Source organism: Galeopterus variegatus, unplaced genomic scaffold (genome assembly GCF_000696425.1).
Source record: "Galeopterus variegatus unplaced genomic scaffold, G_variegatus-3.0.2 Scaffold174, whole genome shotgun sequence".
Lineage (NCBI taxonomy): Eukaryota > Metazoa > Chordata > Mammalia > Dermoptera > Cynocephalidae > Galeopterus > Galeopterus variegatus.
The window spans coordinates 403,499-421,714 of NW_007726285.1; the positions used below are offsets into that span (position 1 = coordinate 403,499).

The window sequence follows — 18,216 nt, forward strand, 5'->3', positions numbered from 1 at the left end:
GTGAACCTAAAACTGCTGTAAAAAGCAAAGTTTTTTTGTTTGTTTTTAAGTTATCCTCCTGCTAGAAAGACAAGGTGTACAGCAGGATGGAGTTTGGATTGGAAAACTCACAGTATAGATTGTTCCCAGAGAGAAGTGGGGTCCAGTCCACTGGGGCCCCAAGGAACAGAATACCTGGTTCTCATGACAATGGGAATTCCCCCACCCCAGGCTCCCCATAATGAGGGTTTGGTGACCCGCAATGGGAACACCCTGCGGCCTGCCCCCTTCATCTGGACCTGGCAGCACACAAGTCACAGACACTCCCATCTTGGGGCGCCCCCCACCTCCACATGTTACTTTTCACAGGCTCTCTACCCTCCTCAGGTTCGCACACAAGCTCACATGCCCTCCCTCTGCCCAAGCCCACTACTGCTGTGCGTGGCACCCCCACCAAGCAGAAGAGGGAGCTTCAAGTCATAAGGACACAAGCTCCTCTCCAGAAAGTGCTACAACTAAAATGTTATCAACCACATTGTAAGTTTCTCTCCAGATTATGTAGCCACTAAAAACCACATTTGGACCATGGGAAACTAATACAAAGTTTTAAAATGTAGACTATGAAACTTAACACAGTGCGATCCCTATTTTGTAAACAGTATGTATAAATTTTTTTTTCAGTATATGTGTGTGTGTATATTATACATAAACAGTATATACAGAGAGAGAGAATATATATATATGCAGATTTTTAAATTTAGACATTTTATCTTTGGGTGGTGGGAATACATGATTTTTATTTTTTTCTACATACTTAACTTTATTTACTACTGTTATGAGTTGAATTGAGTCCCCCAAAAAGATTTGTTGAAGTCCTAACCCCCAATACCTCAGAATGTGACCTTATGTGGAAACAGGTCTTTGCAGATGCACTCACGTTAAAATGAGATCACTAGGGTGGCCCTAACCCAGTATGACTGGTTTCCTCATAAAAAGGGAAATTCTGGACACAGACTTGCAGACAGGGGAGCGCCGTGTGAAGACAAGGCAGAGATGGGCGTGATGCTTCTGCAAGCCAAGGAGCCCCAAAGACTGCCTACACACCAGCAGAATCCAAGAGCAGCCCTGGGCAGGTCTCCCTCCAAGCCTCAGGAGGAGCCAGCCCTGCTCACACCTGGGTCTCACACTTCTGCCTTTAGCGCTGGGGGAGACTAAATTCCTGCTGTTTAAGCTGCCCAATCTGTGGTGTTTTCCTATGGCAGCCCCCCCCAGACTCACACACCAAGTTTTGTTCAATGTCCGTGAACTGTTTTAATAATAGGGAAAATAGTAGTTTTTCTGTAAGACACTGAATCAACATATCTCAGAGTAAAGATAAGATTTCTAAATTCACCACACAAAAGAACTACCCTTTCACAACAAAAGAAAGCAATGGCTTAGCCAATTACCTTTGGATGGGTCCATTTTTGTACAGAATGGGGATTATGGTGGAGATACTAACTTGTATGTAACCATGAATTCTTAACCTTGGCAAGCCACAATAAGGCATCTGTTTTAGTCCGTTTTGTGTTGCTATAACGGAACTACCTGAGACTGGGTAATTTATAAGAAAAAGAGGTTTATTTGGCTTAAGATTCTGGGACAGCTGCATCTGGCATGGGCCTCAGGCTGCTTCTACTCATGATGGAGAAACAGCAGGCAGCTGGAGGGTACAAGCAGATCACATGGTAAGAGCAAGCGAGCGAGGGGGGGGAGGTGCCAGGGTCCTTTAAACAATCAGGTCTTGGGGCCGGCCCGGTGGCGCACTGCTACAGTGTGCCGCTTGGGAGCGCGGTGGAGCTCCCGCCGAGGGTTCAGATCCCACATACAGACCGGTTCCCGCTCACTGGCTGAGCGAGGGGCGGGCGCAGCACCGAGGGTTGCGATCCCATTGCCGTTGCCGGTCCCGGTCCGGTACGGGCGCGACACTGAGGGTTGCGGTCCGTTGTCGGACACGAAAAAAGACAAAAAGGAAAAAAAAAAAAACAATCAGGTCTCACGGGAACTAATAGAGCGAGAACTCACTCACTACCCCTCCTCCCCCAGGGAGAGCATTACTCCATTCATGGGGGATCCGCCCCCATGACTCAATCAGTTTCCAACACTGCCACATTGGAGATCAAATTTCCACTAGTTTTGGAGGGGACAACACGTCCAAACTCCATCAGCATCTTTGGATTGCCAGGCAGGCGTTTAGCTGACTCTGAGAACTACAGAGAAGAAAAGACAGAGCTCATTCTTGGTATTAGTTCTATTCCCCGCTGACCCCAAACCCTATTTCTGCCCCAGACTCTATCCATCCAATAACCAAAAAGTTACTTTTTATTTGTTTTAAATTCACAACAATTTGGAACCAACAGATCTACAACCTCTGAAGGCAGCAAACACCAGAATGACTGAAACCAGCCTCAGGAGCTGCCCTCAAAGGGGAGGCCACAGAAGGAGCAGCAAGGGCACGGCAGGAAGCACCCGTCACCAGAGGCACAGCCCAACCCTGGCAGAGCCACATACTACTGCCTCCTGGACGAATCTCCCTCTCAACTCCAAGTCATCTTCCAGGGAGCCCTGCGGCCTCTAGCCCAGTGCCTTAATCAGGCCCTTCCTGGGCATGGCCCTAGCAGGTGCCCAACGCTGCTGAAACCACCTGGACAGTGCTGACTGTACATGATCTGACATGGCACTTTCATATTAGTATGGGTACACACACAGATATGTTATAAACTACATGACATGAACTTTTCAGATAAATACCTCAAGGAAATTTCTTGCTGACAGGTAGACAGACCCACACTCCTCAGGGCCTGATGTGTTCACTCTCTTCTGCTCTAAAAACATGATGTGAAATATCTGATGTATGCCAATTCAGACCACTCCCAAAGATGTTTTCAAGCCACCTCTCTGTGGCCCTGCCCCTCTTCCCTCCTGACTGGTCTTAGCGTGACCCCTAGAAAGATGCAGAGGCCTGTCCCAGTCGTGGCTTCTGGTCAAGCCTCCTGGGCAGTTGGCCACTGTGTGGAACAGCAGGACTCAGTGCAGGTTGAGCAGACGCTGGGAGACTGACTCCTGGGGGGAAGCTGATAAACCACCATTTTATGGGTAAACTGAGGCCTGGAGCTCTGTGATGGCAACTCCAGGAAATCTACAGAGACAGTGACTTAGCAAACATTTGACCAGGATTATTCAATAACAGCAGCTTAAAATGAGACATACTCCCCAACACCGACAAAGACTCAAGACCATCTACACAGAAAGTCTTCTGCCTGCCTGGAAGGGCTTCAGAGTGCATCTTTATGTTACAGGACACAGAGCAAGATTATAAAATTAACATCAGGTAAAAGAATGCTAGACACCCAACACACAGCAAATGTAGGACTAAAATTGCAAACCATGCAAAAGTCTCAGAGTAAATGTGAGGGAGCTGCTGGCCAGGCGTTGATGAGCAACTGACCCGCCCGCCCCCCAGGAACAAGTGTGCTTAAGGAAAGGGGTCCTCTCAGAAGTCAGACAGTCATGGGCACGGCCCACAGGCAGCCCAGCCACCCAGCCTCAGGCAGGGACGCCGCCCTCAATTCCCACCAGGCTGGTGGTGTGAGACTGTGAGGGTGGGGAGGGAAGCCGGGTGAGGGCCACATAGGGGCACATCTTGGGCTTCCCCTCCTCTGCCCAAACATGAAATCATAAGCAAATGCCTCTGAGAGCACCAACGTCTGTGTAACTAAAGAAAATGGAACTATGGGAAGGAAGCCAAATTTCTGTAAGCAAATGGCAAGAAAAAAAATTGGCTTCACTGAAAATACAATGTAGAACCTATTATGTCTCTCATGTAAAATTTTCCTCTGCTTTTAAAGGATTAAGAGCCACAAAATGTTATTTTGTTTCTCTAGCATCCTTCAGAAAATGAGGCATCAGTTAAAATAAAGGGTCTTGGATAAAAGGAAGAAAATGAAAAGCTACCTTCAAAAATGGCACCAACCAACAGAACAGCCCACACGCAGGCAGGCTGATCCCGGTGGTCTGGCCCTTCCCAGGGTGTCAGAACCACCAGGGAGGGGACACTACTGGAATCACTATTCCAGATCCTGAGAGTGAGAAACCCTGAATAATACCAACACCCACACAAATTGGTGTGTCTGCTGAACATCACCTCCATGCAGTTATCAACACACAGAGCAGATCCTGGAGAACAGGACGCACTGGCAGGGCATGTGGCCACTAGCTCACCTCCACCCGCCACACAGATCTTTTAGGAGGATCAAAACCATCATGTTTCCCAACACCACTCTGATTTTCAAAGTGCCCCACAAATAAGGAACCACCACGTAAACTGCACTGTTGACTTCTGGTTAGCGTTCTTTTCTCTAGAGTGGGTAAAGCGAACTCCTCAGCAGAAGTAGTAACCACAGACTACCATGAATGCAGTTTGTTGTTTCAAATAAAACTAAAATCAGGCTTCCAAAAAGTGCCTAATAGTTTCTCTTCTCTGCACCCCTCCCCAGGGTCATGGTCAGGGCCACTACCTCTCAGGGCGCAAATCACCCGCCAGACAAACCAGTGAGGCTGTGGCACAAGAGGGAAGGAAATAACAAATCGTCCTCCAACTTTTCTCAGCGGTTACTTCTAGGTGAATTTTAGAGCAGTTTGTCCTCAGACTCTGTGCACTCAAATAATTCTCACTATCTTATAATAGATGCCCAACTTAGGCAACAAAGAGAAGAGAGAATAAAGTATTTTGTAGTGCTCGCTCACAAAACAGCTACTTACAAGAGCCTCTCTTTACGCAAGTAACTTCCCGGCTGCTGCAGGTGAGGGCGTGCATTACAATTTCTGATCAGGAAATGTGCCCCTGGAATGCCAAAGTGCTTGTAGGACCTGTCCAGAAAGCCCCACCCCCTACCTGGACATCAGCATTTAGGGTCAAATTCCTCACATCTTCTCCCAGCACTCCTAAGCGTCAAAGACACCTTACGGTGAACCCCAACTGATCTCCAGCGAAACTTCAGCCCGAAAATCACCAAGGTCCTAAGTCTGGCTATGTCCTTTGCATTCTGTTTCTTTCTTTTTTTTTTTTTTTCCTTTTTGTCTTTTTTCGTGACTGGTAACGGGATCGCAACCCTCAGTGTCACGCCCGCACCACGCTCAACCAGTGAGCGGACCGGTCTCTATATGGGATCCGAACCCTCGGCGGGAGCGCCGCCGCGCTCCCAAGCGCCGCACTCTACCGAGTGTGCCACCGGGCCGGCCCACATTCTGTTTCTTAATTACAGCAACAAAGCAATGGGTTTAACACTGTGGGCAAGAAGGCCCTTGAAAGCCTTTCATTCTGAGCTGGAGCACATGCATGAGGGTCTCCAGAACAGACACATTTTATGCCAACGACCCTGACCAAGGGCAGAGACCTTTCCCCCCAATTACACATGCAGGCACAGCACAGGCTTCTCATCACCAAGACACAAGTCACCCACACTCCAGGACACCTGAGGGTGGGGGGATGACAAGCCACTGAGCATGCTCTGAGACCTGTAGTCAGTCCTGAAGGAGAAGCAGAAGCCACTACCACGAACTGGGACAGGGCAGCAGCACCATCCGCATGGAAGTAACCTCTGCTCAGCACACGCAGCTGCACTGGCACCAGCACGCCACACGAAGAAGACAGACGCGCCCTCGCTCCAGTGCCTACAGCCTGGTGGCAGACAACATACACAGAGAGCACAGGCAGGGAGCAGACATCAGCATGGAACTAAACGGAGCAATGAGAACCAGGATGTCTTTAAAGAAGAGAGGTCTAAGTGTCAGTGTCACCAGGCCTGACCAGGACAAAGCCACATGCCCCAGGGCATGGGCTTCATCAGGAGGCAATGGCCCAGGAACAAACCAGCAACACGTGCACAGCACTCTGACCGAAAAAAAGGGCCTGCAAGGGAACCCTGAGAAACAACAACATTTAACGAAAGTACTGGAAAGAGGTGACAGAAAAAGACCAACAGAAGAGGACGAAGCCACAGCTCAAAGAGAGCCAGTGCGGAGAAAGTCTGGGAAGCCATCGATGCCAAACTGCTCTCACACCCTGGGAGGTGGCCACTGTATCACCTCAGTCCCACCAGGAACAGCACCCTCTCCAGGGTCACAGCAGGGCTGTTGGATGATGGCACACAAACGGAGTGAAGAACCTAACTCCTCTGTTCACACAACACTCAGTCTCCCCTCAGAAGAGCCCTACTGATGAATCTCTAAGTAGGAGTGAAGGTGCCTGTAGCCACATGCAGCTGTGGAGCAAGGCGCAAGCTCCCCCCAACCCAAAGCCAGTCCCAGCACACACAACTGGGGGCCGCTGCTCCAGTGTGACCACTGACAAGGACAGATGACCGCACCAAGGGCTCGCTGGGACCCCCAAGAAGATGGCGCTGCTTCACAAGTCCTAGGTATACACACAGGTGCCCAAGGTTCTCCAGGGCAGCACAGCCCCCAAGACCAGGGCTGTGTGCACACAGGAGGTGAACAGCACCGCAGGCTGCAGGCTCAGGCTGCCACTTGTACAGTGACTGGGAAAAAGAGCGAGAAGCCAGCAAAACCACCAGGGCAGTGACAGAGGTCGGCAGCCAGTCCCCTGGACTGGGAGGGAGCACACAGGCTTTTAGAAAATGCTTTGCCTTGACCCTGAGAGTGAGTAGCAAGCAGCTGGCCCAGTTTTGAGGCCTTGCTCTGGGCCTGGCACATTTTAGGTGCCCTCCATCTACCCAGGAGCAAACACTCAGGTGAGCCAGCTGAGGAGCAGGAGACGCTGCCCACCACACAAACAAGATCCTGAAGATGAGCAGCCACGGCACAGCACAGCCATGACACAAGCTGACGCGAGCCCCTCACCTGCCACTCACCACCAGCTCCTCTCCCACCTTCCCCAAAGTCAAACGCTAACACAACTACCTCCCACAGGAGCAGGACAGAGAAGGAAAGCCCCGGGAACTCATTCACTTTGCCACTTATCAGCTGTGCCATCTTGAAAACTCTACTTATTCAACATCATCAAGGCCTAGAATCGTCTTATAACAAAAATGTGGAAAATACTATTTCCTTGGGTTTTGTAGGGGGAAAAAAAGAACACGAGCGAAGATATCTGGCAGAGTACGTGCCTCTCACATACCTTAAGAGTTACTAGAAGATACACATAAACGGCCAGTTCTTGAGGGACTTCTCCCAGGGAAGGGGGAGCACAGAAAAGGCAAGGGAGACACAGAAGCCTCAACCCAGAGAAGGTGCCCTCTGAACAGAAACCCGAAGAACAGAAGTCACCAGGGAGTAAGGCCAGAGGGCAGCAGATGCCCGGGGCCAGGTGCTGGGGCCCTGAAGCAGCTGTGAGCTAGAGGAGGTGAGCTGCACTCGCCCACCTGGCCCAGCTTCCCAGCCCACCCCCACTGTGGCCCTGCACCTCCATTTAGTCTGTGGACTCAGGCCCAAGTCCTGGTGCCAGACCAATACCTAGCACAGGCTCCAGCACCCCAGGCCACCACAAAACAACTTGTTTAAGACCAGCCTTTTAAAGGAGTGGGGGTGGGAGGTATCCCCACCCTGTTCCATCCTTTCTCCACATGCTGCAGACCATGCGTTGTGAGTGGGTCCTCTGTAAGTCGCAACTTTGCCCACCGTGGTACAAAAAAATATGGGGTGGAGAGAGATGAGCTAGACAGCAAATGCCTCAAGAGAACAGGAAAACAGGCTGCACTGTGAACAGAAGTTCCAATCATAGCAATGAAGTTTAAAGTAGGGTATTCCCACACCAGCATGCCCAGCATTTTGTAGGGTTTCTTTAGTAAAATCCAGTCAGTCTAACTTAGGATCTCTCAGCTCAATTCTCAATCTCAATCTAAGTTTGTAACCCGGTTGGCTACTCAGCTACAGCACAGTCTATCATAAAACAGGTGCGTCCTGGAGCCCAGCTGAGTGATGCTCTCCTCTGAGCACCACCTAACCTTCCCACAAAATCATCACAAAGTTTGTCTCCAAAGGCAGCCTTTGGTCAGGCACAAGGATGCAATGCTTAGGAACCAAAGACTGCCCTCTGCCCCTCAAAACTGTGCAGGCTCCCAAAAGCAGCTACTGTCTGTTGATGTGCTAACACCATCAGATGTGGACAAGGGCTCAGGGTTTATTTTTTCCAGTAAGCAATCATCTACTCAACAGGTCAACAAAGTAAAAAGCTGTAAAAGAAAAGCGTTGTTTCTTCCACAGACCCTCCCTCTTCATTCCCCTTCCTTCTTTTCCCCTCTTCCCATTCCTATGACAGGCAGAGAGCCCTCTGAGCCCATGGGAAGCTTCAATCCAGCTTGAAGTCAGGACTGAGCTTAGAGGAAGGGGTGGGGGTGAGAAAGAACAGAGCTGTTAGAGACAACATGGAGTGGTTAGGCGAGAAAGAAACTCCACATGTGTGCACACGTGTACACCCGTGTGTGAGCGTGTGCATTTCTAAGCAGAGCCTGTCTACCATGTCAAACCGCCAGCAGGGGTCTGGCAGCTCCCACTGCCAGAGTCAGCACACCCCAGCTGCCCGGTCGCCACACTTGGTTTCTTCAGAGGGGCCTGCGGAAAGAGCAGCATGAACTCTCCCACTCTGCTTCTCTCATACTTGCCACCCTGTGCCGTCCTCAGTACCCCTCACCCACAAGAAAAACTATTGGGGGGGACCTCAACTGCAACTAACAGATGGGACAGGCTAGTGGGGCTTGACCAGCACTCATGCGTCCCTGCAATCAGGACATACATTTCAAACCTGAAACAATCTCCCAGACTCTCCCCTGGCCACTCCCCCAAGCTCCTCCCTTGGCCTGGCAGGGGTGCTCCGGCCCTGACCCCAGTCTCCTCCTCCAGTCTTCCTCTTCCTCCCACCAGATCTAAGCGAGTTGTGCATGGAGCATCTTGCAGCAGGCAGTGTTCCTTCAGGAGAGCAAAGCGCCCACTCCTCTTGTCGTGGGGCCTCGTGCACACTCAGCGAGGTGCACACAGGCGCCATGGCATTTCCATGGTGGTGAAGTTCACCTCTGTTTTCACAGAGCTTACTGAGCAGCTACTCTACACCAGATACAAGCAAGAGATTTTCACCCTCAAATGTAAAAACGTGAAGAACTGTCTTCACTGAGTATAGATTAAAAAAAAAAACATGGGGGAAAAAATCCCTTTAACCAGCTTTAAAAATTGGTGATACTAAAAAATAAATACTGGCCCCATTGGAACCATTGCAGTTAATGATGGAGAGAAAGAAAATAACAGCAACGTTTCAACCAACAAATGAAGTGCCGCACACAGCCCCCATGTCCTTCTCAGGCCCCAAGCAGGGTCTCCCCTAAGCCTCCCAGCTCAGCAGAGTCACAGAGACCAGAGATCCATTCCAGCTAGAAACGATCAGACAGAAAAAAACATAACACTGACAGCCATGCTGTCCCCTTTTGCTCTACCTGGCTACATTCCAAACCCTCTCACCCAGGGCACTGGAATTCACCTAGCAATTCAAATACTGTGGAATAAGAGCATAAAGCAAGGCAAATCATAACTAAAGCCAAAATGTTTCATTATTTTAGTTATACCAAGTTTCCATTTATATTGTCAGAGCTAGGGCTCAGACCCTCCAAACCCATTGTACAGAATGGGTCCCCAGACCCCTCACATGCAGGTCCATGCCAGGTAGTTGGAAAAGATTCCAGGAGCTGTTGGCAGGTAACATGAGTTCAATCCTCAGCTTCCTCAGCGGGAGCAGCTTACAGGTCCGGTAGCTTACAGGTCTGGCAATGGCAGTGGCAGTGGCCTTGCAGACAGTCCCAGGGGCACGAGCAGCAGCAGCCTCCAGCAGCAGTAGTAGCCTCCCCATGCCCTCACACACATACACGGGGATGGGAGGTACTGTGGATCAGAGCTGCTGTGGATCAGAGCCACTCATCCTTATACTTAAGTCCATAACCCAGGACACCTGAATGCACATACACAATTACACTAGATGATAACCAAGGAACACCTGAGTGCACATGCCTAGTTACATCAAATGCTCGGCAAGATTCTGAACATCTGAGGGGCCCTGACCATTTTTCCTATATTTTCCCAACAAAGAGCTCCTAAAGTTCTCCTTGTCAACAAGAACTGCAGTGAGGGGAGGGACCGCTTCAGCAGAAAACAGAACACAGTTGCCATTTTTTTATTAACAAATCTAATTTAAATGACACCTAACATTCTATAAATTATTTGCAGTTTAAGGGAGCCTAGCCACAGAAAATTCCTCAGAACCCTAAAATTACAATAAAAATTGATCATACTACAAAATTCACTAATTTATATTGGCATAATTAGCTATGCATATTTTCTGATAATGAAGCAAGATGTGTATTGGGAAAATATAGGAAAAATGGTCAGGGCCCCCCAGGATCCACAGTGTCCCCCACCCCCAGGAGGGCCCCGGGGAGGCCGCTACTGCTGCTGGAGGTTGTTGCTGCCAGTGCCCCCAGGATGTCCCAAGACACCACCACCGCTGCTACTGCTGAGGACTGAGCTTGTTTCATCTGCCAATGGCTACCGGGATCTTTCCCAATTACCTAGCGTGGACCTGCACGTGAAGAGTCTGTGACCCAGTCTGTACAATTGGTTTGAAAGGTCTGAGCCCTAGCCCTGACAATACAAAGAGAAACTTAGTATAACTAAAATGACAAAACATTTCGGCTTTAGTTATGATTTGCCTCACTCAATTAGCGTAGTCACGTAAGCTTTACATTCACAAAAGTGACAAATACCATTAAATGCTTTGGTACGGTCACAAAGCCAACACTTCACAAATCATAAAATCTCCTAAGTATTAATATGCCTACTGTTCTCAATCCACTAGAGCAGGAGACCAAATACTCCAATCCCAGATTCTGTCAGCAAAGACTCACTAACATGTTGTTTCCCTTTAATCAGGGAAACATATTTTGAATCATGAAATGCTTGTTAGGGCCGGCCTGGTGGCGCACTGCTACGCGCTCCCACCGAGGGTTCGGATCCCACATACAGACCGGCCACTCACTGGCTGAGCGAGATGCGGGCGCGACACCGAGGGTTGCGATCCCGTTGCCGGTCCCGGTCCGGTACGGGCGCGACACTGAGGGTTGTGGTCCGTTGTCGGACACGAAAAAAGACAAAAAGGAAAAAAAAAATGAAATGCTTGTTAACAATCTGTTTCCACATTAAGATAAGCAGCATTCTGCTCTTCCTTGTTATACATGAAGGTCAACATGACACTTTCCAACAGGCTCCAGGTGTGGTGGGTCTGTCTTCCCCACCACCACTTCTTCTCTCCCTGTGCACCTGGCCCCTCCACAGTGCCCCTGCTTACCACCATCCAGCTGAAGCCTCCCTCGGAAACTGAAAAACAACTCACCTGATCACCAACACCCCCACTGGCTCATCATCCTGCCAATTAAAAATTAATTCTAGGCCTAGTAGGCCAGAGGAGTCTCAGACTTCCTTTCAATCAAACCTCATCCCCATTTCCAAGGAAATACTTCAGTCGAGTGAAAGACATCCATCAGGTGAATTTCAACATGGCCTATTTCAATCAGGTGACTAGGATAAAGGACAGACACAGCAAATTAAGAAGACTTAAGGAAGCATTGGGAAAGGTTTTTTTGTGTTTGTTAGGAGTAACAACACAAAGCAGATCATGTATTTTGGACTGTTTGCTTTAAAACATCGACTAATACCTGGACAAGGCATCAAAAACTTAAACGAGCCAAGAGTTTTCTTTCCAACTGTTATCAACTCATGTATTAGAGAAAATGATCTGCCAGTCATGATGCAGCTCTGAGGGCGGACTGTGTTCTACAGCATCAGACCCAAGGCCAAAGTCTTTATCAAACTGTTATCAACTCATGTATTAGAGAAAATGATCTGCCAGTCATGATGCAGCTCTGAGGGCGGACTGTGTTCTACAGCATCAGACCCAAGGCCAAAGTCTTTATGGGACAGCTCTCCTCTCTCAAAAAATTTGCTACTCACTCCCAGGAGGCAGTAAGGAGTCAGGGCAAACCAACAAAGGATCCCATTCCTTAACCGCAGACCACACACACTGGCCTCAAGCTTCCAGGAATACCACCCGTAGCTGCCAAGACTACTCAACAGCAGCACCCTGCCCAGAAACACAAGATAGCCAGATCAGAGCATCAGCAGTCTCGCCTGCTCCCGAGGACAGTCAATTCCGAGCATGTAAAAGCTATTCTTAACAAAACAAACACAGCAACTGCAGGGTCTTGGTCCCCACTATTTAGGGATGGAAAAATAAGATAAAGGAAGCTGTGAAGAAATACACTTCTTTTACAGGCCAGGCTACCAACCTGTTTGATTTTTAAGCAGAATTCCTTTCACTGTGACCGGAGGAATGCTATTTACTGACCCCCAGTGCTTGGTGCTACCACTCTGAAAACACCTTGAGCGAAACCCAGGAAAAATGTCAGAACATTTAGCTAACACTAAGCCCAAGAAAACCAACCAGAGCACTTCACATTATCCCAACACTCGTTTTAACAACCCAATAAAAAAAAACACAGATCGACGAGAAAGAAGGCTGTAAGATATTTACCGATTCCATAGCCAAATGTCGATGCTGATGAGACATGTATTAAATCCAACAGAGGAGAGTCCCAGACCACGGCTGTGTGTGTTCTGAAACAGGAGAGCATAGTTAGCTCATGGAACACCAACCTCTACTCGGTTCTTCTCAAAGTTTCAGTCTCTTCTCCATTCACTCCACCTCCCCGCCCTCCTTTCAGGAACCCCTCACCCCAGTTCCTGTTCATTACAAACAAAAAGCTGGGGTGTGTATGGAAGGAGAGCATAGCCCAGGAAAGGGACTTGTGCCTGATGACCTGTGTGGAAGTCTCGGCTTCGACGTTTCCCTGCAAGTGACACCCACCAGGCCAGCCTGGCTGTCAGTGACCAGCAGGAGACAGGGCCTCAGGATAAGGCTTGCCACCCCTGCTGTCAGGGGGCCAACCACAGGCCTAGACAGAGCTTGGCAGAAATCTCACAGTTCAATTTTCAAACTTTTGTCAAAGTTACATGTTTTGCATCCACTACAGACTTCCTGTCACACTCAGTTAAATCTAAGCTCTCCCTCTGGCCCCAAAAGCCCCTGATGGCCCACCTCTCAGTTTCCCACAATCCCCACCATCTTCCCACTGACTTCACAGGGAGGAACAGAGGGCAAGAGACAATGCCGTTGTAGGAGATGGGCCGATCCCTGGCCCCTAACTTCACAAGTGATGAACTGAAATAATTTATTTCTATAACTCATAATTGGAATTTAACTAAAGGTACAGAGACAACTAAAAAATTAGTTACATTAATGAAGTATTTTACATCAAAATGAAGCAATTTCGACAATTTAAAGGTAAACCCAAAGTCCACTATCAAAAAAGAGCCAATGACAGTAAATACAATGTTGCAAAATTACTATAAAACCAAATTTTAGAGTCCTCTCAAACTTCCTACACATAAGAAATCACACAGATCAAATAACCGTTGCTGTCTGCTGTACGAACACACACAATGCGTGACTCAGTGACCCTGAAAGCACATGGCACGGCCTGCTGCTCTCTAGAAAAGAGACCCACACTCCCAGCGGCCGCAGCAAAGTGCGCAGTTCCTGACCTGACTGCACAGAGCCGCTTGAGATTGCCATTTTTGAGGTCAAAGATGGCCCAATAACCTACATGATAATGTTCACAGGAGTTTTATTCATAACCACCCAAAACTGCAACCAGCCCAGACAACCTCAGTGGTAGATGGTTAAACAAACTCTGGTGCGTCCACACTGCAGAACACTACCTAGCAAGAAAAAGGAATGAACTGCTGACACCAGCAACAACTTGAGCAGATCTCAAGGGAATTATGTTGAGAGAAGAAAGCCAATCCCTAAAAGTTATATTTCTACGATTCCATTTACATTACACTCTAATAAGACAAAATTTTATAAATGGAGGACAAATCAGTGGTTTCTAGGCAGAGTGATGAGGGTGGGAGATGGGGCAAGGGAGCTGAGCATGGCTGTAGAAGACCAAGAGAACAGGTGCTGTGTGATGGAACTGTTCAGAGCATGGACAGCGGTGGATGCAAGAACCTCCGCACGCGATAAAATGGCACAGAACCAAATCCTCCCCTTCACACACACACGTGTACACACACACACACACCCCTGAATACAAGTGACACTTGGAGGATCTGAATAAGACTGGTGAATTGTATCAATGTCCTCGTAGTGATACCATATTTGCAAAACATCACTACTGGAAGAAACTAGACCAAGTGTGCCAGGGAGCTCTCTGCATTATTTCTTACAACTGCATGTGGTAATCCCACAAGGCAGGTATCATTATCACTCCCTATACACACAAGCAGCTGACGCCTTGGAGTGTGAGGAACTTAGCCACGGCCAGATACTGAATGGTGGGGCCAAGACTTCACCCCAGGTTGGCTGGCCCCGGGCCCACACTCCCACCTCTCTCTCTTGAAACTGGAAACGTAAAATATGAACATGTACACTGTTCCTATTATGCTTTAAAAATGCCCTTAAGGGGCCGGCCCGGTGGCGCACTGCTACAGTGCGCCGCTTGGGAAGCGCGGTGACGCTCCTGCCAAGGGTTCGGATCCCACATACAGACCGGCCGCTCACTGGCTGAGTGAGGTTGCGGGTGCAACACCGAGGGTTGCGATCCCGTTGCTGGTCCCGGTCCGGTATGGGCGCGACACTGAGGGTTGCGATACGTTGCCGGAAACGAAAAAAAAAAATGTAACCTTAGAGGACTTAAATGAACCGCTGTTTGAAGACCACAGATCTAGCCTCACCTCATTTTAAAGTTCTCACCCACAGAAAGATAACAACAGACAACTCCACAGGTACACGCATTATAAAACATTCCCTCTCAGAATGAGAACAAAGAAGGACATGACACAACACTTGCACTGGGAATAACCAACACCCTTTCAAAATGAACAAAAGCACACCCTGGAAGGTAGAAGCCTCCAGTCCTCAGTGAAGGCGTCTCCAGCTGCACAACCTTCCCTACTCACCAAACCCAGGGAAATGACAAAAAAAAATTTTTTTAAGTAAACAGATGCATAGCTATAATGAAAAACAAAAAAGGAAACTCTATAGAGCAGAAACTAAGAAACACCTGGAAATTAGGAGGATAAATGCACGAAATCAAACTAGAGAAAATGACCCAAAAGCAGGCTGAGAACAGCCCCAACAACACACAGAAAAAGCAGCAGGAAGGGCCATGCTGGACTGTGCAGAACCAGCTGCCCCTCCCTGGCGGAAGCAACCCAAAACACTCAAGATCTGAACCAGCACTGACTCTGCATTAGGAAATCAACACCTTTAAGTCCATGTGCTCTCTGAACAGCAAACTCCCAGACCTCCTCCTTACCCTCACTAAAATAAGCCTCGACAAGGAACACGAACATCTGACATGAGACATCACACACACCCCGAAGTCATGACTAACACAGACATAAAACCAATCAGAAGGCCTCAGTCAGGAAACAGGTTACCAATACACCTTCAGCTCTCAGCAAGCCTTCCAAACCAGCATCATGAGGGTGCTGCTAACTACCCATCATCGGAGTTCACTGCTGACCTAGCCATTTCATGCCAATGTCACGGGCACCAGAAACACAGATGACAGAAATCAGGGATGTGGCTGTTTCACTTCACAGTGTGAAGCTCCCCAGAACAATGGCTTACTGATTCACAACCTCTCACAACACTCATCTCAGTTCTAAAAGATGAATGGTCCAAGTCAGACAGACTGCAGGACACTGGTCACCAGCTTGCCTTCTGTTAAGAAGGAACCTCAAAATCAAATACAGCTCCATGAAAATACCGCCCTCACCGCATGAGTCTCCTTCACAAAATTCATTCCCAGTGCTGTACACTCCCTCCCTTGCACGGAGCACAGCAGAGAACACACAAACCACACCAGGTAACACAGACAGGGAAACAAAACTACCATCAATGGGCACAACTCAAGGCTTGAACTGAAGGGGTTGCCCAGCTAGAAAACTCACCTTATGCAAAGGAACAAAAAGTCTGAAAGAATCTACCAAAGAAAACTACTAGAGCTGATGAATGAGTTCTGCAAAGCGTGCAGGACACAAGGTCAGTATTCAAAGCTCGGCTGCACTGCTGCACATTAGCCACAAACGCTCTGAGAAGGACATCAAGAAAACAATTCCATTCACTATAACATCAGAAAGAGCAAAATTCCTAGCAATGAATCTAACTAAAGAGGTGCGAGTGTGGCCCAATGGAGACTACGAGACATTACTGAAAGAAATTAAAGACCCAAATAAATGGAAAAATCCCGTGTTCATGGATTGAAAGACTATTTTTAAAATGTCAACATTCCCCAAGGTGACTACTGATTCAATACAATCACTATCAAAATTCCAACTGCCGGGCTGGCCCGGTGGCGCACTGCTACACTGCGCTGCTTGGGAGCGCAGCGGCGCTCCCACATCCCACATACAGACCGGTTCCCGCTCACTGGCTGAGCGAGGTCCGGGCGCAACACCGAGGGTTGCGATCCCATTGCCGGTCCCGGTCCGGTACGGGCGCGACACTGAGGGTTGCGATCCATTGCCGGACACGAAAAAAGACAAAAAGGAAAAAAAAAATTCCAACTGCCTTTTTTCCAAAATTAGACGAGTGATTCTAAAATCCATATGGAATTGAAAATGTTTTCCTTTAAACATCTTATACACTACAACTTATAGAAATATAAAAGTTTTCTTAAACCTTTCAGACACAGTTAAACACCTGTACTCATATATGATGCCAGATTTTTTCTAAAAAGGATTTTTTTTTTTAAGTACTAGGGGAGAAATCAGATTAATGATCTATAAAACAAGGGCACTGTTAGTTCTAAAAGTCTAAGATATCCAACATGTCATTCTTTCCCTGAAAAATACCTCACTATCCCTGAATGTGTACTGTTTTCATATAGAATGTGAATCCACAGCATAATCTGTACAGCTTAACATCTAAAAGTACAGTGAACGCCATGTAAATGTGGAGGTTGCAGGTAAGGAAAGGGCAGGTGGGAGAGCAGTACTTCAGCTCCACCTCAGACCTGTGACATCGGAAGTCAACCATCCTCAACTCTGATGCTCAGACGTTCTGGCAGACGGCAGGTAAGTTTTTCTCCTTTAATAAGGACAAAGTTTGCTAAGTGCTGAGTGAATCATTGACAGGTGTCCCAGCCCTGCAGGCCCTGCCCACCATCCTGAAACACTGCCTCTCCAGTTTCATCAGTGTTCCTGATGCCACCACAGTCACGAAGGGAGCACTGCCAAAACGAATTCAACTGCTCCCTTCAGACAAACCAAAGGGAGTCTGCAACCTTCTACAATTTGTATCTGGAAATCACCGTGCTCTTCCCATTGATCTTCCTCTGGCAGGGCAAACAGAGCCCCAGAACCCTTGGAAGTGGGTGCAGAGGCTGAGAAAAAGAGGCAGCACCCAGAAGTCAACCTGAGCTCCAGCTAGCCACTCACCACTGACCCACCCAGACTCCCTGACACAAGAACACACCTGGCTCCTTCTCCCCCAGGAGGTACCCTGCTTCTTTGTTTACTAAGAACTGCTTACAGAACTCTCAAGTGACCTAGGCAAAGCATAGACTATGGACAAAACCACACTGGCCCCATGAGTGTGACCAGACATTGGATGTCTTGGTTCCCGGCGTCTGCACAAGCTCTGCTCTGCAGATATGCCCCATATGTGGAGGAGTCCTGGCCCACTGAGTGGGCATGAGAACAGGCACTGACCACACCAAGTGCACACCCAGCACCATGTTCCCCACACATTAGTCCAACCCTCACAACAGCCCTCACAGCAGCACCTCCATTTTCTTGTGGGAAACCAAGGTCTTAGAGGATGAATAATTTGTCCAAAAATCAAGATCAAAATCAGGCTTCAAGGGCTGGCCCGTGGCTCACTCGGGAGAGTGCGGTGCTGATAACACCAAGGCCACGGGTTCAGATTCTATATAGGGATGGCCAGTTGGCTCACTGGCTGAGCATGGTGCTGACAACACCAAGCTAAGAGTTGAGATCCCCTTACCGGTCATCTTTTTTTTTTTTTCCTTTTTGTCTTTTTTCGTGACCAGCAACGGATCGCAACCCTCAGTG

The 18,216-nt window shown here is 48.4% G+C and overlaps 1 protein-coding gene across 1 annotated transcript in view; it reads right to left on the minus strand.

Moving 5' to 3' along the window:
* The window catches only part of ANKRD11 (ankyrin repeat domain 11), a 128,212-nt gene extending 115,535 nt beyond the window's left edge, over positions 1-12,677 (minus strand). The window contains exon 1 of the mRNA XM_008563386.1: positions 12,605-12,677. The gene's annotated coding sequence lies outside the window, so the exon portion shown is untranslated. The remainder of the gene's footprint in view (positions 1-12,604) is intronic.
* Positions 12,678-18,216: the final 5,539 nt, after the last annotated feature.